Source organism: Dermacentor silvarum, chromosome 3 (genome assembly GCF_013339745.2).
Source record: "Dermacentor silvarum isolate Dsil-2018 chromosome 3, BIME_Dsil_1.4, whole genome shotgun sequence".
NCBI lineage: Eukaryota > Metazoa > Arthropoda > Arachnida > Ixodida > Ixodidae > Dermacentor > Dermacentor silvarum.
Genome location: NC_051156.1, coordinates 88,798,129 through 88,820,864, shown reverse-complemented (window position 1 = coordinate 88,820,864; position 22,736 = coordinate 88,798,129). Strand labels below are relative to the sequence as shown.

At 48.2% G+C, this 22,736-nt stretch overlaps 1 protein-coding gene across 1 annotated transcript in view; it reads right to left on the bottom strand.

Moving 5' to 3' along the window:
• Positions 1–15,666, bottom strand: part of LOC119445568 (monocarboxylate transporter 9) — a 117,230-nt gene extending 101,564 nt beyond the window's left edge. Inside the window, exon 1 of the mRNA XM_037709836.2 lies at positions 15,604–15,666. The gene's annotated coding sequence lies outside the window, so the exon portion shown is untranslated. The remainder of the gene's footprint in view (positions 1–15,603) is intronic.
• Between the last annotated feature and the right edge of the window lie 7,070 nt (positions 15,667–22,736).

The following is a 22,736-nucleotide window of genomic DNA, read 5'->3' as shown; positions in this document are numbered from 1 at the left end:
TCAATGCCTCGTTGGTTTTGGGCGAAAACGGCACCGATGCCGTGACCACTAGCGTTTTTGCGCACTTCTGTGGGAGCAGCGGGGTCAAAATGGGCAAGAATAGGTGGAGACGTTAGGGCGGCGATCAGCTCAGAGAAGGCGTGAGCTTGTAGAGGACCCCAACAAAACGGGCCGTCTTGTTTGAGAAGATCAGTGAGTGGACGTGCGAGCGCCGCAAAGCTTTTCACGAAACGGCGAAAGTAGGAAGACAGCCCCGCGAAACTACGAACGTCGAGTCGAACGGGGAAGTTCTTGACAGCGCGTACCTTCGCTCGGTCTGGTCGGACACCGGAAGCGTCAACGAGGTGGCCCAGCACAGTAATTTGACGAAGAGCGAAGTGGCACTTAGAGGAATTTAGCTGGAGGATAGCTCGTCGGAAAATTGCTAGAATGGTCGAAAGCTGCTCGAGGTGTGTTGCGAAAGTGGGGGAGAAAATTATCACGTCGTCCAGGTAACATAAACACGTCAACTAATTAAATCCTTGAAGCAGTGTGTCCATCATTCTTTAAAAGGTGGCTGGTGCGTTGCAGAGGCCGAAGGGCATGACTTTGAATTGGTAAAGGCCGTCAGGGGTCATGAAGGCGGTCTTCTCGCGATGCAGGTCGTCCACAGCGATTTGCCAGTAGCCAGATCGAAGGTCCAGGGATGAAAAGAAGGTGGCACCATGGAGGCAGTCGAGGGCGTCGTCAATACGTGGAAGAGGGTACACGTCCTTCTTGATGATTTTGTTGAGGTGCCGATAATCAATGCAGAAACACCAGGAGCCGTCTTTCCTCTTTACTAATACGACGGGAGAGGCCCAAGGACTAGATGATGGTTCTATGATGTCCTTCGCAAGCATTTTAGCTACTTCTTTTTGAATCACTTCGCGCTATGATGAGGACACACGGTAAGGTCGACGGCGAAAGGGAAAAGAGTCGCCAGTGTTGATTCGGTGGGCGACAATCTTAGTCTGGCCCAAGGGTCGATCACGAATGTTGAAAATGTCGCTGTATGATGCCAAAACCCGGCAGAGAGCGTCAGCCTGGTCAGGCGAAAGGTCTGAACCAATCACGTTGCGAAAAATGCTGTCGTCAGAACTTGGTGACGGGGAAACTTCAGCTTCTTCAGGTGCAGTTATGGCGACAACCTCGACGTCATGGTCTGTTATAGCGGATAGGTGGGCCAGCGATATCTTGAGGGGCAACACTTTGGGGGTCAGACCAAAGTTTAGTAGTGGGAGGAACACGCAGTTATCAGCTGCGTGTTCTATGTGGCACAGTAACATTGCGCGTCAGGCGTACGTCTGTAATCGGAGAGACGATATAGTCGCCGTCAGGAACGGGAGCGGTCAATGACAAACACGTGCGTGACGGATCGAGGCGGTAGGCGAACAAAAACGGTGGGGCTTAAGCGGCTGACGGGCATTTCGCAGGCATGTGATACCAGAGGAAGATCGAGGCAGAGTGTTTTAGAAGAACAATCAATAAGGGCCAAGTGTGCCGAAAGAAGTCAAGAGAGAGAAGTCATAAGGGAAAGGCAGGGAGGTTAACCAGGCTGAGCCCGGTAGGCTACCCTGCACTGGGCAAGGGGGAGAAGGGATTGCAAGAGGAGAAGGAAGAGAGAAGTTCACAGTTCACACCTTGCACATGTACAGTCAAGCGTTCATCGCTGATTTTCATCACAGGCGGTCATACAGGCTTGTGCACTTCAAAAAACGCAGCAGCGCCTTTGTAGCGGCGGTCGGAGGTGGCCAGGCTCGCCCTTGGCGGGGTATCCTCACGTTAAGGAATTGGTCTGCCGCCAGGTGGTACTGCTGGTATCTGCCCGCCCTCCTCGAAATGGAGAGCTATGCGTAGGTCGCGGGGCCGTGCATAAGCGCATAGGCACGGTTAGGGCTAGAAAGAAAGTCAAGGCCAAGGATAAGGTCATGAGGGCAGTGGGCAAGGACGGTAAAAAGCACAACAGTGTGACGATCGGCAAGGCTGACACGGGTGGTGCACATTCCGATCACTTGAACAGCACCACCATTGGCAACACGTATTGTCTGTGTCGTAGACGGCGTCCGAATCTTCTGCAGGCGGTGGCGTAAAGGAGCGCTCATAATAGAGAAGTGTGGGCCAGTGCCGATGAGGGCGGTCAAAGGAACATTGTCGACTTTGACTTCTAGGAGGCTATGGTGAGTGGGGAGCGTCAGTAGAGGATTTGCAGGGGACGATGGCATTGGAGCTTCACCTCCATAAGCTGCACTATCTAGTTTTCCTGCGGCGATCGTCCAGAGAAGGACGGCGAGAAAAAGCGGCGAGGCTGCGGATAGCGGGATTGGCGGCGTTGCGGCGACGGGGAGCGGGAGAAACGGCGAACAGGAGCAGTGGCGTCAGAGGGAAGAGGCTCATGAGAGTACGACGACTAGTAAGTAGGGGAACCAGCGGCTAGACGTCTAAAAGGAGTAGGGTGCATGGAAGTATGGCGAGATGCATAGGTCCAACGGCGACGACAATAACGAGCAATGTGCCCGGCCTCATGACAGGAGAAGCAGATGGGCTGATCGTCGGGCGTTCTCCATTCCGCAGGATTGCGGAAGGAAACGGGAGAAGTGTAGGATGGCCGAGCGGGTCCAGAGGAATAAGGCAGAGCGTCAGGACGAGTCAGTGAGCACGCTGATGGAAGGCCAAGATTGGCAAACTCCTGCCTGACGACAGCTTGAATGAGGGACACCGATGGCTGCGATGGGTCACTGACGTGGGTTGTAAACACGGGGAGGTGGTGGGGGGGGGGGGTTGAATAGGTGCAGGAGAGGCAGCTTCAATCTCGCGACGAACAATGCGCGTAACGTGGTCACAGGTGGGTGGTAGGCGAACGACATAACACGATGAAGTTGCAGCCGTATTGGGCAGCCTGGTGAATCTCTGGGTATTACGGCGGCTCTTCGCGTGTTCAAACCACACGGACTCTTTAATGAATGTGTCGACGGTATCAACGTTGGTATAGAAGAGCAGGTTAAGAGCATCATTGGCGATACCTTTGAGCACATCAGAAACCCTCTCGGACTCAGGCATGTGCTCGTCAACCTGGCGGCAACGAGCGACAACGTCCTGAATGTAAGGGACGTATGACTCGGAGGATGTCTGTGCATGAGTCGCAAGTTCATTCCGCGCAGCAAGCTGCCGACCAGTGCTGTCGCCGAAAAGGTCGTGGATCTTCTCTTTGAAAAAGTCGCAGCTGGTAATGTCCGCCTCGTGCGTCTCGAACCACACCCGCGGTGGGTCATCGAGGTAAAAAAACACGTTGGCGAGCATAAGGGTCGGGTCCCACCTGTAGCCGGCGCTGATCCGTTCGTACAGGTTGAGCCATTTGTCGAAGTCAACCCCACCCTGGCCGGAAAACACGCCAGGATCACGAGCAGGAGGCAGAACGATGTAGGTGGGAGCCACGGGAGGGGCAGGGGATGAAGACAATGTGTCTGCACCGACTGACATGGTCGCAAGCGTGATGAGGCGGCAGTTGCGGAGCTCCGTGATCGAAACAGGGAACTACCCAGCACCTCCAACACTAAGATGTTACGTAAAACAACACAAGGCGGGAGTATTTACACTGTATTTACAGTATGTGAGACACACAGTAGGCAAGATGGTGGACAGCCACCAGCACTAGAGAGAGCCGTCTTCTTCGTCGTCCGCCTCAGGTTGAATGTCTCTCTCGTAGCAATATGTTACACTGAGATTTTGCGTAATGCGCCATGTGCAATTGTACATGCTGTTTATCATGTTGTAGAGATATTTTGTTCCGCACATAGTTTAATATGTTTATGTTCACTTAGTTTCTTTTACAGTTCAACATCAGGTTCTAACTAGCTCGCTGTATATTGTAAGCATATCTTGAATCGGTAATGGTGTGTTTAATTCCATCGTTCTCGCCTAGGAAAAATGCCTTTCGCCTCAACACTATTGCAATGATATGCTGTATGTATTGTAAGGCAGCAGCACAGCTGTTGTCTAGTCGCCTTTATTTGGCTGAGCCACGCGCTGAACGAAGACGACGCACCCAGTGATGATGATTATGTACAGGTGAAGAAGATGAAGGATTAATATTTTACTCACACTAATTACCCCCTCGCGCGGAAGCGGCCAACCTGGCCGCTGGTTATAGCGGTGCGGTACGTCGTTGGAATGGCTTTAGGCGCGAAACGTGGACAATTTCTGTGCCACGGTAGCGGCCATCGGAAGGCGTGACAGCGGGAGTGACGCGGTAGTTCACTGGCGAAGTTTGCTCTACAACAGTGTAGGGCCCTATAAAACGCGACTGAAACTTTTCGCACAGGCCAGGAACTCGAGTGGGTGTCCACAATAACACTTCATCGCCGGGACTGAACTGAACGACGCGGTGAAATGCATCGTAGCGAGTCTTCCGATCCTGTTGACTTGCCTCGGTGTTGAGGCGGGCGCGATGGCGACACGCGGCAAGGCGAGATATTAACTGCTCACTCATTGACGCCGACGATTTCACGGGGGCATCAAAAAAAGAGACGTCGAGGAGAGAGGTCGGTTGACGCCCGTAAACTAGAAAGAATGGTGAGTAGCCAGTAGTGCGCTGTGCAGCGGTGTTGTAGGCAAAAGTCACGAATGGCAGGATGGTATCCCAGTTGGTGTGGTCAGCGTTGATGTACATGGAGATCATGTCAGAGAGAGTTCGATGGAAGCGCTCCGTGAGGCCATTACTCTGAGGATGGTAGCTGGTAGTCGTCTTATGGATGGTGTTGCATGTGCGGAGGACGTCCTCCAGTAGCTTCGACAGAAACGCCTTGCCACGGTCACTCAAAAGGACGCGTGGCGCTCCATGTCGTAGAAAGATGGCTTCGAGGAAGAAAGTCGCAATCTCCTCCGCGGATCCTGAAGGTAGCGCAGCTGTTTCGGCGTACCTGGTCAAGTGGTCAACTGCAGTGACGACCCATCTCTTGCCGCTAGCTGATAATGGCAGCGGTCCGTAGAGGTCAATCCCGATGACTGCGACTAGAGCGTCAGGACAGGGAAGAGGTTGCAGCAGTCCAGCCGGAGGTGACGTGGGCCGTTTGTGGTGCTGGCAGAGCGAGCAAGAAGCGACGTATTTCGCTACGCAGGTGGCAAGTCCAGGCCAGGAAAAACGACTGCGGATGCGCTCATAGGTCTTGTGAAAGCCGAGATGTCCAGCTGTGGGATCATCGTGAAATGTCTTCAATATCTGCTCCCTGAGTGATCTAGGAGCGACAGGAACCCAACGCTGTCCTTCGGGGTGGAAGACATACCGGTAGAGGATTGAGTTTTCACACTTGAAGTTCTGTAACTGGCGACGGGCTCGCGCGTTAGGAGGATGAGATGAGCCGTGAAGGCGTTCCATAATTGAGTGGCAGTAAGCGTCGTCGCGTTGGTGGGACGCGAACGTCTCAGGGTGGAAAGAAGGAAGACCATTGAGAGCGGCGAGTGAAAGAACTGCAGAGGACGCGTTTACAGGCTCGGTGACGGATGGAGGCATGCCGGGAACGTTGGACGGCGGTGGTAACGGACAGCGGCTGAGAGCATCTGCATCGTTGTGTTTCTTGCCGGATTTGTACGTTACATCGAAGTCATATTCTTGCAGACGAAGTATCCAGCGACCTAAACGGCCAGATAAATTCTTTAACGTCGACAACCAACATAAGGCGTGGTGGTCGGTCACGACCGTAAAGTGGCGGCCGTGTAAATACGGTCGGAATTTTTGGATGGCCCAAACAACGGCCAGGCACTCCTGCTCAGTGATTGTATAATTTTTCTCGGCCGATGTTAGCGTCCGACTTGCGTATGCGACCACGCGTTCCTCAAAACGTTGTCGTTCCAAAAGAACAGCGCCGATTCCATGGCCGCTGGCATCAGTATGGAGTAGAGTGGGTGCGGACTCATCGAAATGACAAAGCACTGGCTCAGACGTGAGGGCCCGCTTTAAAGTGTCAAAAGCCGCTTGGCACTCGTCTGATCACACGTACGGAGTTCCTCAAGGAAGGAGTCGGTGAAGCGGAGCCGCGATGGTAGCGAAGTCACGTATGAAGCGTCGTTTGGTGTTTGCAACCCCTACCATTCTACTTGTCCTTCCTGTTATAATCGCTGTTATAATCCTGTTATATTCGAATAATCATGCACCATCACGTATCTCGAGCTCGTTTTCACGTGACAATGCAAATATGATAACAAGGCAGCCCGGCCAAAGCAGATGAAACCACACGGCAATATGAAATGTACTGAAGGCCGTTAGCACGGCGGCCGCATTTCGATGGGGGCGAAATGCGAAAACAGCCGTGTACTTAGATTTAGGTGCATGTTAAAGAACCCCAGGTGGTCCAAATTTCCGGAGTCCCCCACTACGGCGTGCCTCATAATCAGATCGTGGTTTTGGCACGTAAAACCCCATAATTTAATTTTTTGAAGGCCCTTAGATTCACACGCTATCTATGCATGCACGCAGGCTTCCAGCCTCCGCTTTTCAATTTAGAAGTAATACGTGATGCATGCCGGCGTCGTCTGTGCTGAAAGCAGCGCAACAGTTGCAGTGTATATTCACCTAGAAAGAGCATGTCGGCTGGAGACGTTCCCAGTATGAAGGCAAGAAAACTGCTTCGTATCATGCGCGTAGAACAAAAAAAGCAACAATCACAGCGCCGGCTCTTGTGCAGTTCACTCTATGTGACTCGACAGCGTTTATTTTTGTATCCACAAGTCTGAGAGTCTTACTGCGGCAGCAGTTGAGAGCCGAGAAATGGGTAAACCAGGTATTGTATGGCACGTAAATGCAGCCACTCTGCTACACTACTTCCTTAGGCGATCCTGATTGACTACAAATGCCAGCTGCATGTGTGCCGCTGCGACCAACGCTTGTGAACCTCTGGGTCGTGACACTCGTGTTATGTCTGGAAACTTTTCCTAACTTAAGAGAGGCTGCGACACTAGCTGACGACTTGAAGATCAACGTATGGCTTGGGCTACCAAGGCGTAAAAAAACGTTGTACCATCTATACCTTGTTGTCGCATTTAAAAAACACAATATTTAAAAATATGACTAACCTACAACCCTACCTGTTGCACTTGCGATTGTTATAGAACATTCGCACTTTCCCTTGTGTGTGTTGCCACACTACAGTAAAGAGAGGCAGCTGCCCAGTTCCGTGTTAGAGACACTGGAGAGGCCGCCAGTGGCAGAGTTATAAAAGTTACAATAACAGTGGCCAATACAGACGCATGAACTAGAGGCAGCCAGCGTGCCAGTAGATTTCCAGCACTCTATAGGCCTGGGAAATGCATAGACTATAAAGGTGAGTTGTACTACAAGGAAATTCTGCAAGCCAATTTCATTTTGCTTACTCGTATATACCCCTCATCAGGACTGCCCTGCAGAACCCAGAGCTCGCGTCCTTTGTCGGCGCGGCGCAGTATCCCAGATCAATCTCGTACGCGGCCACGGTGGTTGACCCCCAGGTAAAATCCTGAATGCAGCATCCATCCAACACTCGACTGCGTCCGTCGCAGAGCAAGTCGCAGTGGCGCTGGCTCTGCGCGATTCCGGGCGCACCCAGATCTTCACGGACTCCAGGTCGGCGGCGATGGCCTTTCCTGCCGGCTCGGTCTCGGCCGAGGCTGCGGCGGTGCTTAGGACCCGCAAGCCAGGCACGGTCCGTCACGTCATCACTTGGTTCCCGGCTCACATGGGCCGGAACGTGTCTCCCGGCTTGATCAACCCCAATGAGCTGTCCCACGATCAGGCGCGAGGTCTCGTCGACCACGCCGGTCTGAGGGGCCCGGTTTCGCAGGGGATCAACCAGACCACGGACCCACTCCTTACTTTCCACGACATCACGGCTCACTGTCAGTTGGGACGCAGGCAGTTCCCGGCTCCTTACTGGAAGCGCGGCAAAGCCCAGGCCTTTGTGCTGAGAATGCTGCAGACGGGCTCATTTCCGTCTCAATCCAGGCTGAGCCACTACGCTCTGGCTGTGGATCGCCCTGCACCCGACTGCGGCGAGGAAAGGTCCACCTTTAACCACATACTGTGGCAATGTTCTGCACTGCACCACTCGCCTTTGAACAGGCAAGAAGACTGGCAAGAAGCCGTCGAGAGCGACGACCTTCAAGTCCACCTTCGGGCTGTCCAAAGGGCCGGCGAAAGGGCTGAAGATCACGGTCTTCCGCTCCCGGTGCAGGTGCGGCCCGCGACGACGACAAAGTAGTCCCTTACGACAAAATAAAGTTTCTTGTCTGTCTGTCTGTCTTTCTGTATTTACCCCTTCCCATCGCTTTGAATCCTCTTTCCCCCATGCAGGCAAGGAAAGCGGATGTTTTCCTGTCGATCTCCCTGCGTTTTCTTTTTTTCATTGTCTATCTCTCTACAGTAGTGCCAGTGACCGGCTCTGTTCTCTCGGGAATTACGCAATGACACAACAAAACGCGCCTAAATATATTCACTGCAGCAAGTATAGTCAATGGCGCTCATACTTCTCTTACGAAAGTGAAGTGTTCTTTCCCATCCTACTTAGGGGTGGGTGAGCCTGCTCGGTGGGGTTATCGCCCACCTGACATGCCAATGCCAATGTCAGGTGGGTGACTTGACCAATGACGTAGTTGACGAATGATGTACTTAGTGTAGTTCAAAAGAGGTTCGATCCCGAGGACTGTGTATGATGATGATAATAATGATGATGATGTTTACTGGCATCTACATTGTAACGGGGCGGGGACAAATAGTCAGCTAGCCTACTTTATTTAATGGCTTTGTAATCTTGATCTTAATTTTCACATTAAGAAGTGCTCTCGATGTATTGTACCATTACATACGAATGAGTCCGGACCTGTCAATCTTTTCCCCCCGAGATATCGTGGTGGTGTTATCGACTCCTTAAGAGTCCTGCCAGGCAGGCTGCACTAGCTGATTTCAACTTGCGCATGCAAATTTCCTAACTTCATTACCCCATCTAGTTTTCTGCCGTTTTCGACTACGCTTCCCTTCTCTTGGTACCCATTCTGTAGCTCTAATGGTGCACCAGTTATCCATCCTACGCATTACATGGCCTGCCCGGCTCCATTGTTTTCTCCTAATGTACATTAGAATATCGGTTATCCCAGTTTGTTCGTTGATCCGCACTGCTCTCTTCCTGTGTCTCAACGTTAGGCCTAACATTTTTTATTCCATCGTTCTTTGTGCGGTCCCTACCTTATTCTCTAGCTTCTTTGTTAAATTCCAAGCTTCTGCTCCATACCAGTAAAATGCAATGATTGTACACTTTTCTTTTTCACGACAGCGGTAAGCTCCCAGTCAGGATTTGGCAATGCTTACCGTATGCATTCCAACGTAATTTTATTCTTCTGTAGATTTTCTTGTCATCATCGGGGTCCGCTCTGAATAATTGACGTAGAAATCAATAAATCTTGTTCCCTTGCCAGGCTACTGAACATTCTTTGTTTTCTGCATATTAATCTTCAACCCCACTCTTAAACTTTCTCGGTCAAGGACCTCAATCATTCGTTCTAATTGGTTCAAATCATTGCTTAACAGGACAACGTCATCTGCAAACCGAAGGTTGCATATATATTCGCCGTTGATCCTTACTCCTAAGCCTTCCCAGTCTAAGAGCTTGAATACTACTTTTTCTAAGCATGCAGTGAGTAGCATTGGTGATATTGTGTCTCCTTGCCTGAGCCCTTGATAGGTATCTTTCTACTTTTTTTGTGGAGAACCAACGTAGCTGTGGAATGTTTGTAGATATTTCCTGAGATATTCACGTAATGATATTCACGCAATGCCTCTGCGACTGCTGGTATATCTACTGAACCAAATGTCTGTTCATAGTCTATGAAAGCCATATAGATGGACATATTGTACTCCTAAGATTAACTCTATTACCAGATTGATGACATGGATGTGATCCATTGTAGAATATCCCTTCCTGAACCAGCCTATTCTCTTGGTTTATTGAAGTCGTGTTGCTCTGATTCTATTGGAAATTATCTTGGTAAATATTTTATACAATACTAAAAGCAAGCTAATGGTCTCATAATGTTTAAATTCCCTAACGTCTCCCTCCTGATGGATTAGCATAGTGTTGGCATACTACCAGTTCCTTGGTTCACTTGAAGTCGTGAGGTATTGCGTGTGAAGGGTCGCAAGCTTTTCAAGCATGACATCTGCTCCGTGTTTTATTAAGTCGACTGTTATTCCATCTTCTTCCGCCATTTTTCCACGGGTAATGTCTTGCAAGGCACTTCTAACTTCATCGCTAGTTATAGAAGGATCCTCTGTATCCTGTTCATCACTATGTACTTCAAATGAAAGTAGCTTGGCTGCTCTTGGTACTGTACAGGTCCGTATGGAATTGTTCCTTATTTCCTATGCTCGAAATCGCGGTCCAGAACACAAGCAGTTACGTGCTAGTTACCTCGAAGGCAAGCATCAAAACGTTTCTATGATGGGAGATGAACGGGAATAGTGTCGTGACTGCACCCAAATACTCGTAAAAATTAATATTGCATGCATTGGGAGTGTCATCGCGTAGCATTTAACTGAAGTGCTTCCATTATTGTTTAATGTTACATATATCCGCATAACATTGAGTCCGACAGATGCGTTGTATGCTGCGTAACATTTTTTTTTCTATGGTGGTCGCCGCAACGCGTCGAGGGAGCGTTCTACAGTGAAAAAAAATTACGGGAGGACAAACTTTCTTGCATGCTGGCCCCGTGTGGCAGCTAGGGAAAACCAAGGCGGGCGGCTCTGGCCAACCAGTAACATTATACAACCACCTCAGACGTAAGCTTCAACGCAAACAAAATGAGGTGTTAACATGTAGCGAGTGTGGAGTATGCAATGACTCGGAAGGTGGGTCGAGCGGCGTAAACTGGCAATATAAACTGGCAGTGTCGAGCACCATAATCCGCCAGTAAGCGGCCATTGTTGTTCACGCGTGTAGAGGCCACGCTGGCCTCATAAACCTAAAGCATGAATATCGTTTTGTAGACAGCTGTTATCAGCACTATCCCCTGCGTCGTGCGCTACACGCGAGGACGACGACGCACGCTTGCCTACGTCAAGCGACGCTCCTCTAAGCGCATGACGGGCGAGAATGAGCTTAATAATGACCGTCTGACAAATTATGTCCGGCCTAAGGCGCTGGCCTGCAGAAAAGCTGGCACTAACGATTTTACTGGTTCTACTTTGCGACACAATTTGTACAGGGCGAGTTCAAAATTGTAAGTACACTCTGCATTTATACGTGCGCAATTGGAAATCTGAGTATGAGCAATGTCATATGGGAAACACCGAAATAATTTTCACCAGCTGGGGTTCCTTAACGTACACCGGAAACACGGTACACGAATGTTTTCGCATTCCACCCCTACCGGAATGCGGTGGCCTCGACCAATCCGCGACCTTGAGCTCAGCATCGCAATGCCACCGCGCCTGTGCTGCCGCAGGCGGGTTCCTTTCGCTAGCATATGCGCGTTGTTCACGATGCTTCTGGTTAGTTATGCGCAGCAGCAGGCAGCTACGACGAAGTAGGCGAGACGCGTAATGTAGCTTGAGATCAAGAAAGAGTGCAAAAAATACACTGCACGAAAAAAAAAAAAACGGTAGACCTGGAACAAGCGCTTACATGCCATCTCTGTCTTTATTTTCTTTTGCGCTTCTTAATCCTCTCAAATATATCTCAACTAGGCAATATGAAAGTCCTTTAAGCTGTGATGTCGTCTCTGATAGCAGAGTACACTTTGAAAATAGGTATGGGTGCTTTTGTTGAAAATTTTCGCTATTTGCGTGCGCTGCATTGGGGCAATATCTCACAAACATGATCGTCACCACGTGAGCCTACACCGCCAGCTGTTTTCACAGCCAAACAGTGATAGTGGCAATGGCAAGCACGGTTGACACCCACACTTCTCAAGCCTGTCTGCTATTTACAAATTCGTCATCACGCAATCCGGAGCAGTCGGTGGAGCTAGTGTAGATTAGTAAATTGACTGCGTGATTCGCATAGCTCGTACAGTATGCTCAGTCAGGCCTCTCTAGCTATCGTATGGGTTGAGCGTTTCAAGAAGTTCTGATACAGCGAGCACGTCTTGCACAATCCCGATAACACAGTAGCAACGATAATTCTATGAATGTCATCTCAGGCAAAAAGTAAAAGTAAGCACGCGTTGCTTTATCATCTTCCACTTTATCTTACTATCTGCTCAACAAGCGTGTTCTTTTCATAGATGCATGCACCCCGCTCCCCTTCCCACTCCTTTTTTTCTTACTTATCTCTTGCGTTTCCTGCGCTCATTTGATATGAAGCTCATGAGTTGCTACGACCTTCGGTTTTTCAAGTGCTACAGTTATTGTTCACTCCTATGAAGACATATCCAAAATGTTCGTCATGCGTGGCAGCCTAAGCGGCACGCAGAGTATACTCCTTGCGTATTTCCTATTTTAAATGGTAACCACACATGGTAATTGTCGTAAATACAGGTGCAAACAAATACGTGTACATCATTTTTTATTCTTTTTGTTCGGATATTTTCTTTTTATTCCCATGCAGCATATAGCGCGATTCGGCCTTTCCAGGCGGATTAGCTAAAGAGAGCGGCATTATTTGTGCGAAACTGCGCAATGCCCCGATAGCATACTTAAAAGATTCACTAGATCACTTCGCACTTTTTCTGCGTGTGGAACATGTTGCAATCCCACAATACAAACAGAGCATAACTTAAATCAGGTCTCATTAGCAGAGACCATTAGAATAGCAACATTTACGACACGTGCGTCTCAGAAATCAGCTAAACAGTATACGTTGCAGTTGCACTTCAGATAGTCCCGAACTGCTGGAACAACGTTTTTATCGACATAACAGAAACAGTAATGCATTTTGTAGTACCTTTATGAAGAAATGGTGTTTGACCTTTGACTTAATCAAAGAAGACAGAACCTATGTCACGTGCCTTCTATTGACAAGTGCAACAAGTGCCTCGACATTTCGATTTTTCATAAAGGTAATATCTCCCTCTTCAAGGAATGCATGTAAAGGCGTAACAAAGCTATATATCTGTCACAGGTGATTTATTAAAAAAGAATTCTACGAGGCAAAAAGAAAGGAGCAGTTTGTAAGACAGCTTAATCGCGCATTGTGCTTGACCTCTTCTGCATCTCTTATGTCGGCGGTTTCCTATTTCGATATGCACGTGCTACTATCGCCAAATGTCCACCACATTTGAGACAACAGCTACAATATAAATTTCTTGCCCATTTGTAAAGACGGACAGATTTTTAAAGTTCGGTTCAATAAAGCCCACTTTACATCCCAACCATACAAACAGACTGCGGTCGTATTTTGAGCGTGAGTGCCTGCTAGCCTGTTTAGAGCGTCATATATACATATTGTGATGGTGGTGAACACGATAATGTTAGAACACCTTGGTTTGGCCCAGCAGTCGAAGCCGATGCCAGCTGTGGTGTTTTCTCCAGTTTGTTACCAAAAGTCTGGGAGTGCACAGACCGTAGTGTCCGAGTGCACCCGTTCTGTGCGCGGTCACGCACTCATCACGTCCACATACGACGGGTAAACAGGTTTCGGCCCTCAAGAACATGCGGCCTTTCCAATGACTGTCTCGTTCATTCAATATTATCTGAGAGCCATGTTAGACAAATATTTTTTAGCTTGCAACTGGCATTATGGCAGCCAAGGCTATTGGAGCTGCAGTAAAGTGCCGGTCATCCCGTGGGTGGCAAATATTATAACCGAGGTATACAGAATAATCCCGACCAGCTAATCGTTTACCAAGCTATTGTTAACATTCGATTGCCTTGTCTTGAACGACGATGGATGCATATCGCCCTTCTCTGGAATTCTCGAAGGCTGCCGATTCAATGCGACATTGTTGTGCCTCGATTTGTTCGGGGTTACAGTTACAAACGCCTAATTATGATTACGGGTTACACGCCTTAGAGCGGTTCTTGCGGAATCGAATAGACTACTGAGGACCTCCTGCACCATTCTTCCCGTTAGGACGCCCAGCGTCGCAATCTCTAGACAACACTAACAAACTAGACCAAGACCGTTATCAGAAACAAATATCCTTGGACCATGGACGCATGCTTCGCTGGCGCAGAAAACAGTTAGTGGTTTATTGCAGTTGGCGAAGACGCCCGGACGCTGCAACCACTAGACTCGATGTGCGTCTTTGTGGATGCAAATGTTGCTATTTCTCTCGCCTTTTGTCTCCCTCTCAGCCCGTTTAACTCCTTCCCCCATTGCAGAGTAGCAAACCGGACCGGTCCTGGTTAACCACCTCTCTACATCTCTAACATATCCAGGATGATCAAAAATGGCGTTCGAGTTGGTGTGGTGCCACATTCATACTCATTGTCACCCTACGATCCAAAACAAAAATTCAGACTTAGCTGCATAAATAGGTCGCTTCTCTTGTGAGATGCCTCAAAGAGCACACTTCGCGGGCTCCCAACAGCATGAATCAGTCTTATAGAGAACGCCACAACTTCATAGTAAGACATGTTGGGTGACTTCGTGAAAGTGATTCCGGCCGTTCTCCCACAAGAAGAAACTCGCATCGCTCATCCTTCTTGAACTTAAGAAATGCTTGACCTCTTTGTGGCCACCGCAGAAGAAGTGTTCGCCGTTGGTATTCCAGTGGTATAGGATGCCAGTGAAGATGTTTTGAAGCGAGAAACGCGCTAAATGCATGCTTTTTACAATTAGTCGCAAAAAAGAAGTTCCTTTCGGCGGATATGGTACTTCGCTCAAGGCACGCGGTTTGCTGGGAGACCTTCGATAAACGAATGGCTTTGGCATTGTCAAAGGCAAATGTTGGCTGGCAGAGTTGCAGCAATGATTTGGGTAACCTAATCCTAATAAATCGATTCGTAAGAAGGGGTATGGAATAGCTTCCTCTTACACACCTTTTTTCCCCGTGTAGTATTTATTATATTTCTTGCTGCTTTTCAATTCTGTATACGTTATAAAGTTCAATACAAGTGTCGTGTTTTGTTCACTCGAATAATTACGTTAAGGGTGCCCAACATAGCTGGGGTGACAGCAACAAAAAGCAAGCACCTGTAAGAACACTCACTTTTGTATGTTCAGGATAACTCCACAATCGAGGCCTTGAGAAGCACATGCTAGACGCCGAGATCGAAGCGTGGTCTTAAGATTCCCGCCAGTTCTACAGCTTCTCAAGCGCCCTTGCTCTCTAATACCTTGCGTAGGCCCCCGGAACCGGCGGCATAGCTGAGGGAATATATGTTTGGGCAAGTAATACTACGTCTAGGTGGTCTAGAAATGCCTGACGAGAGCTTCCACTCTCTCGTCGAGTTTTCGTAACACGGGCGCGTGTGTTCGCTAAGTGATGTGTTACGAAATATGACGGCTCGGATAAAGAACCGTTTGTAAAGTACATACATGTCGTATTTCTTCGGTGTCCAACCTGTTTAGTGCCAATTCACCTATAAAGCATGCAAGGCTAAATATCTAAGAAATGTGTCTTTTAGCTACAACGACTCGCTCAAGTAGTAAAGGGTGCGTAGATTAAGCAGGTGCGTACCTTTGTGTCAGACGCTGCAGCCGAGCAGGCGCTTCTTCCACGGAGAGCCGACGAAAAGGGTCTCGTGACACTCGCGCGTAAGCCGGGAGGCAGTTAACAACTTTATCTGATAAGCGCGCATGCCATAATTGACGTAGGCCTTGCACAAGCAGCTGCCATTGAGGATGTCATTCAGTGGCCTGAAGCCGCGAGCGGTATGAGGCAACGGTGCCAACTTGTTGCTAAGCAACAATTTGGTTTCAGAAAATAGAATGCTTGAAAAAGAGATGACTTCCTGGCATGTCGGTTCACGTTACAGGACGGTATACTATGTTATGTTTGTTCCATTAATTAAATGCCCCGTATAACATGATCAATTGCGCCATTGAACTGAACTGTTTGCAACGAAAATAATTTTCAGCAAGCAAGGTAACTGGGGGCGACAGTTATTGTAGTAGTCGCAGTATAATATAAATAGCGCATTCAATACAGCAACCACTAATAATCAAAACTACAGAATGCCAATTTGTATACGCAGCCAATTATACGTTATCCTTAGAGGAGCAGCAACAAACCACTGTTCTTGCCTGTGCATTAGGGTGTTCAATCTATAGATTGCATATAGAGTACCTGCTAGATTAGGCAGCTTTTACAGAAGTCCAAAGTTCTACTGGGCCCCGCTAGGCGTGCAAGTTGCTCTTCAAATGCCAATCACTGCAAACTTCATGATTTTCCGTACCGTTTCGATAGAACGCAATTTATTTTGCGAGAGAACACTGCCCAGTGGAATTTTCCTTCGCACACGCCGAAACAGCTTTCTGCTGTGGTTTCAAGCAATGTTATCAAATAAGATACAATCGACCTTCGCTACAGAGCACGTTATATTACTTGCAATAGATGTATAAGGGAAGCGTATTCGCACGTCTTTGCGGCCCAGCACTAGGCGGAAAACATACCCAAGTTTCGCAGTGCGGAGCGCATAAGCTCTCGCGCCACCCAAGAGCAGGATCTTACCTGCAGGATGCGGTTCCTGCCGGACCGAAGAGTGACCTGCGCGGCATCGACTAGGGGCGATGATATGTTGGCAATGTTTGTTGCTGCCTAGCGGCCATATTTGAGGATGTGGCTGAGTAAACATTTCGTTTCATTCATAGAGCCCATGTTTTCATGTTGCACAGGCTATCGAGAAGCAGCAAATGTTTGTTCGCTATACACAGAGGAATGCTTAGTTGCTACATTGACATTCTCACGAAAGCACACTGACATTCAATTACCAATCTTCTCGATGTTTAGGATCCTCTTCTGTCCCTATTGGTTCTTCCCTGCTTTCAATCTACTCTGCGCGAATTGATAAACTGGAACGTTCACAGAAACCTGCGACTACGGCTAACAGTCCTGCACGTCTATTTCGAAGGAGCATCCTAAGGTATTTTTCCCAACATAATTTAAACGTGCCAAATATAGACAGTGCCAAATAGGGTACTGCAAGGACACCATGCGTGTTCCCTGCATTTGCCCTTTGTTTAATTTTTTCTCGCATTAATTCTGTAATGGTAATTCATGTTCCAAAGCACTTGTAACCATCTAGCCCAGCTCTTTTGTTTGATAGCACGCTCAGAGGAATGCTTGCCATGCCTTTATGGTGAGCACACCATCATCGCAATTATCTGTGGTTGCGTGCCAGACGCACAGGCATTATTTAGTAGATTGCATAAGACGATCCAACAATTATGCATTCATGCCGACTTTCAAGGCGTTCTTTATTATTATTGTTTTTTTATTTAGTTTCACTCCGAAATTTAGGTGTTATCCCTCACAAGGGCTGCAGTCCTACCAAATTTGCAGTACCACTTGAATCGCATGGCGGTGTTATGAAAACGGTTTGTGCTAATGTAAAAAAAAAGCGTTGATCAAGTAATGCTGGAAAAGTACATGCTGTTGAGACAGATGGTGCTTGCTAAAGGACGTAATATTGCGCTTTGAATCAACTATTAAGACCGACATATACACATGTCACGGGCAGACTATTTTATTCGAGACGCAGCAAGCAGACGTCGCTCACACAACATAGCGCACATGAAGAGTACCAAATCCGCAGGACGATATTGAGGTATGTGAAAAACCCATGCTCAGTGTATACACCACACGTAATATCTTACTCATGCATGCATTACATTTCCAATTGATATTTCTATGGGGCAGCCGAAGAGATGTATGCGTCGTCATAGCGAAGACGTCAAAATACATTTTGCACGATCTCTTTTCTATCTTGCTCAGCGCTGCTCCACTTCTGCAAATATATTCCGCAAACACTATTTCGCTATTGTTTAACCCTTGCAAACACTCCTCCACTATCTTTGCTGAAGGTGTGAGGATTTTATCACCGTCCCTCTCTTCAAACCGCTCCAACCGAGCTGCCCCTACTGACGTGGGCACCGATGTGTGTGCTCACGTCATAGGAACAGTTCTGGCTCAGCGACAGTGCTGCCTTGACCACGTTATAGCCTACGCCAGCCGTCTCCTGTCCCCATCATGTTGCTGGGGTGTATCCTAATGGAACGCCATTCGTATTGGTGATGATGACTTCAGAAAAAGTGGCACGAGGTCACTGCGAAGGCTTTCGTTCCCCTTGCGGTGTCTCCAACAGCGTCAGGTGCGCCTACGTATCCCGGGTGTAAAAAAGAAGGCCAATCACCGAAAAGTAGCTGTGAAACAGATGACGCTGCTATTAATGAATGAGAACTATGGGGACCTAATACACATCTATACTGATGGTTCGGACTCACCCACTAGCTCTTTAGAGACACCTCCGAAATGGGTCATCTTTTTTGCGATTTAGACTTCAGAGTCTGCATTTTGCCTTTTCAGGACTCATGCGCCGCTGGCATATCACATAAGAGAAGACCACCATCAAGGTATCGCTAAAGGACATGAACTTGTATTTGAGTAGCTACCTGGACATACCAGCGTTGCTGGTAATGACCTCGCTAACGAAGCCACCCGATCTGCCCATCTGGAGGGCCGACCAGTTCCACTCCCCTTGTCCAGGACCGACTCTGCAAGAAAGCATCATCATCATCAGCCTATTTATGACCACTGCAGGACGAAGGCCTCTCCTTGCGATATCTAATTACCCCTGTCTTGCGCTATCTGATTACAACTTGCACCTGCAAATTTCCTGACTACATCACCACACCTAGTTTTCTGCCGTCCTTGACAGCCCTTCCCCTCTCTTGGCACCGATTCTTTAACTCTAATGGTCCACTGGTTATCGATCCTACCCATAACATGGCTTGCCCAGCCCATTTCTTCCGCGTAATGTCAACTAGAATATCGGCTATCCCTGCTTGTTCTCTGATCCACACCGCTCTCTTCTTGTCTCTTAACGTTAGGCCTAACATTTTTCGTTCCATCACTCTTTGTGCGGTCCTTAAGTTGTTCTCTAGCTTCTTTGTTAACCTCAAAGTTTCTGCCCCATATGTTAGCACCGGTAGAATGCAATGATTGTACACTTTTCTTTTCCACGACAGTGGTAAGCTCCCAGTCAGGATTTGGCAATGCCTGCCGTATGCACTCCAACCGAATTCTATTTTTCTGTAAATTTCTTTCCCATGATAGGGGTCCCCTGTGAGTAATTGACCTAATTGAATGAGACCTATGGGGACCGAATGCACATCTATACTGATGGTTCGGACTCACCCACTAGCTCTTTAGGTGCCGTTGTCATTTCGGCTATGAAAACAACAATAAAATTCAAACTGTCACATATGACAACATCAACGGCGGCAGAGCTTGCTCTGCTGCGTGCTGCTGTAAAAGACCTCCTGCAAAGACACCTCTAAAATGGGTCATTATTTGCGATTTTGACTTCAGAGTCTGCATTTGGCCTTTAAGGACTCATGCGCAGCTGGCATATGAGATAAGAGAAGACCAACATCAAGCTATCGCTAAAGGACACGAAATAATATATCAGTGGCTACCTGGACATACCAGCTTTGCTGGTAATGACCTCGCTGACGAAGCCGCCTGATCTGCCTATCTGGAGGGCCCATCAGTTCCAATCCGCTCATCCAGGACCGACTCTGCAAGAAAGCACCATATCGTGGCTAAACCTATGACACACAAATATTGATCTTCTCCAAACCTCCCCAAGTGTCATCTTCACAGACTTCACCCATCCTTAAACAAGTATCATCAAACGTTTCCCGCTCTGAGGCAACAGTATTGCCCTGCCTCTAGCTCGGGGTGACATTTACAAAGGCAAACTCGTTCCTCATTGGAATGGGAGATACGCGCATGTGCGACTCTTTTGGAACCAGAAAAACGACTGAACACGTCTTATGTCTCTGTCCCCCGTACGACGTCGACCTTGAAGTTCTCCGGACAGCATTGCACTCGCTGGATTCTTGGCCATTTTCAGAAATGAAGATCCTTGGACCATGGCCGTAAGCGTCGATGGCACAGAAAGCAACGAAAACATTGTTGCTATACCTGAAGTCGATAGGTCTTGGCGACCGTCTGTAGACTTGGTGCGAACCTTCAAATGTGCGCGCAACTACGGTCTTTCTATCTCCTCTCTCCTTCTTTTCATCCCTATAACCCCTTCCCCCAGTGCAGGGTAGCAAACCGGACGTGCGTCTGGTTAACCTCCCCGTCTATCCTCTCTTCTATTTCTCTCACTCTTTCCTTCTCCGGTCCACATCAGGGCGCAGTTACTTTATTACTTAGTGAGAGGTTCTGCTCTCGTCTGGGCTGCTGCCAAATTCCCCCCTTGTACAGTCGGCCCTTTTCTGTGGTCTCTGATCACCACAAACTCTGCTGGCTTTCTTACCTGAAATATCCTCCGGGTCGGCTCACTTGCGGAGCCTTCCGGCTTCAAGTGTGTTCCTACTTAGATGCTCACCGACTGCCTTTAATACTCCCCTATACGGAAACATGCGGCTTCCTATATTGCTGTGATATAGAAAGTGGAAACTGAAAACATACTGGACACTGAACCTGGCAACGTTCAACGCGCGAACGCTCTCGAGTGAGTCTAGCTTAGCAGGGCTGTTTGAGGAATTATCAGACATTGCTTGGGATATTATTGGCCTTAGCGAAGTTAGAAGAACTGCTGAGGCTTATACCGTTCTAACTAACGTCCGTGCCCCCTGTTACAAACGTCTTCCAGATAAGAGAAAATATGGAGTAGGATTTCTAATCAATAAGGACATAGCCGGCAACATGAGCGAGTGAGTGAGTGAAATAACTTGATGAATTCTACAGAATTAATGGGGGGGGGATAGCAGTCGTCCTAATAAAATTGAATATGAAGTATAGAATAAAGTTAGGACAAGCCTATGTCCCAAGCTCCGGTCATGATGATGAAGAAATAGATCAGTTTTATGAAGTAGTTGAATTAGCGATGAAAAAGGTGCAAACTCAGTATACTGTAGTTATTGCGGACCTTAATGCAAAAGTGGGGGAAATCAGGCTGGTGAGCAAGCAATTGGCAATTATGGCATTGATTCTAGGACCACTAGAGGAGAGATGTTGGTAGAATTCGCGGAAATAACTAGGCTCCGAATAACGAATACCTTCTTCAGGAAGCGCAGCAAGAGGAAGTGGATCTAGAGAAACCCTAATTGAGAAACAAGGAATAAAATTGGCTTCATACTCTCTGCCGATCCCAGCATAGTGCTGCGTGTAGAAGTGCTAGATAGGGCAAAGTGCAGCTACCCTAGGTTAGTGAGGTCTAGGATTTATCTCAATTTGAAGAGAGGAATAATAAAATTGTCAAGAAGAAACAGGCCAACCTAGACGCAGTAAGGGTAAAAGCAGAACGAAATTTAGGCTGGTGCTAGCAAACAAATATGCAGCTTTAGAATTGGAAGATGAAGACAACATACAGGTAATGAATGAAACCGTAACTAGGCTGATCTCATAAGCAGCAATAGAAGTGGGAAGTAAGGCACCACGACAACCAGTAGGTAAGCTTTCCCAAGTATCAAAGGACCTAATAAAGAAACTACAAAACATGAAAGTGCCAAACTCGAGAGGTACTCGCTGAACTGTCAAAACTGATGAACAAGAAGAAAGTAAGGGATATTCGAAATTATAACACGGAAAAGATTGAGGAAGCAGTAAAATATTTACTCACCACGAAATCAGGGACAAGAAAACTTGGCATAGGACAAGGCAGGATGGATGCACTGAAAGATAAGCCGAATAATATCATCAGCAATTTGGATGACATAGTAAAACAACGGCTAAATTGTATACTGACCTGTACAGTACCCAGTTCAGCCAAGCTACTTTCATTCGAAGTAGTGATGGACAGTGTTAAGATGCTCCTTCTATAGCTGACAATGAAGTTAGCAGGGCCTTGCAAGACTTAACCTGGGAAAAAGGTGCAGGAGAAGATGGAATAACAGATTTAATCAAGGATGGAGGAGATATTGTTACGAGACGGTCGGTCGGGATTCGTCGGAAGGGCGTGCGAAATAGCAAGTTGGTGACGCCGCCTCAATTTCACGACGAACGATGCGGACACGGCCAGCGGTGGTCGGTTGCTGATTGGGCGGCTGAACGTCTGCGCAGGACGATGTAGCGGCCGTGTTTGGAAGCCGCATCAATTGTTGGGCGATGCGGCGACTCTTGAGTGCTTCAAAACGCCGGCATTCCTTGATAATGTCTTCAATGGTCGAGCAGTCCTTAAAGACCAGTAAGTTGAAAGCATCATCAGCAATGCCTTTTAGGACGTGACTTACTTTGTCCGCCTGGGTCATGGTGGCATCAACTCGGCCGCAAAGGGCGATAGCGTCAAGGATGTACGACACGTACCACTCCATGGGAGATTGGGCGCAACAGGAGAGATCTCTCGAAGCGGTGCCCTGGCGGCCAATTGGTTTGCCGAATAGGTCACGAAGCTTCTGCGTACATAGATCCCAGCTGGTCAGCTCCGTTTCGTGAGTGTCAAACCAGACGCGCGCTATCACACTGAGGTAGAAACCGACATTAGCGAGTGTCACTGTTGGGTCCCACCGATTGTTCGTTGCGACGCGCTCGTAATTCCCAATCCAGTCATCAACGTCGACGGTGTCGGTGCCGCAAAAAGAGCCTGGGTCGCGGGATTGGATCAAGATCACTGCCTGGGGGGCCGGTGTTCCGGTTGA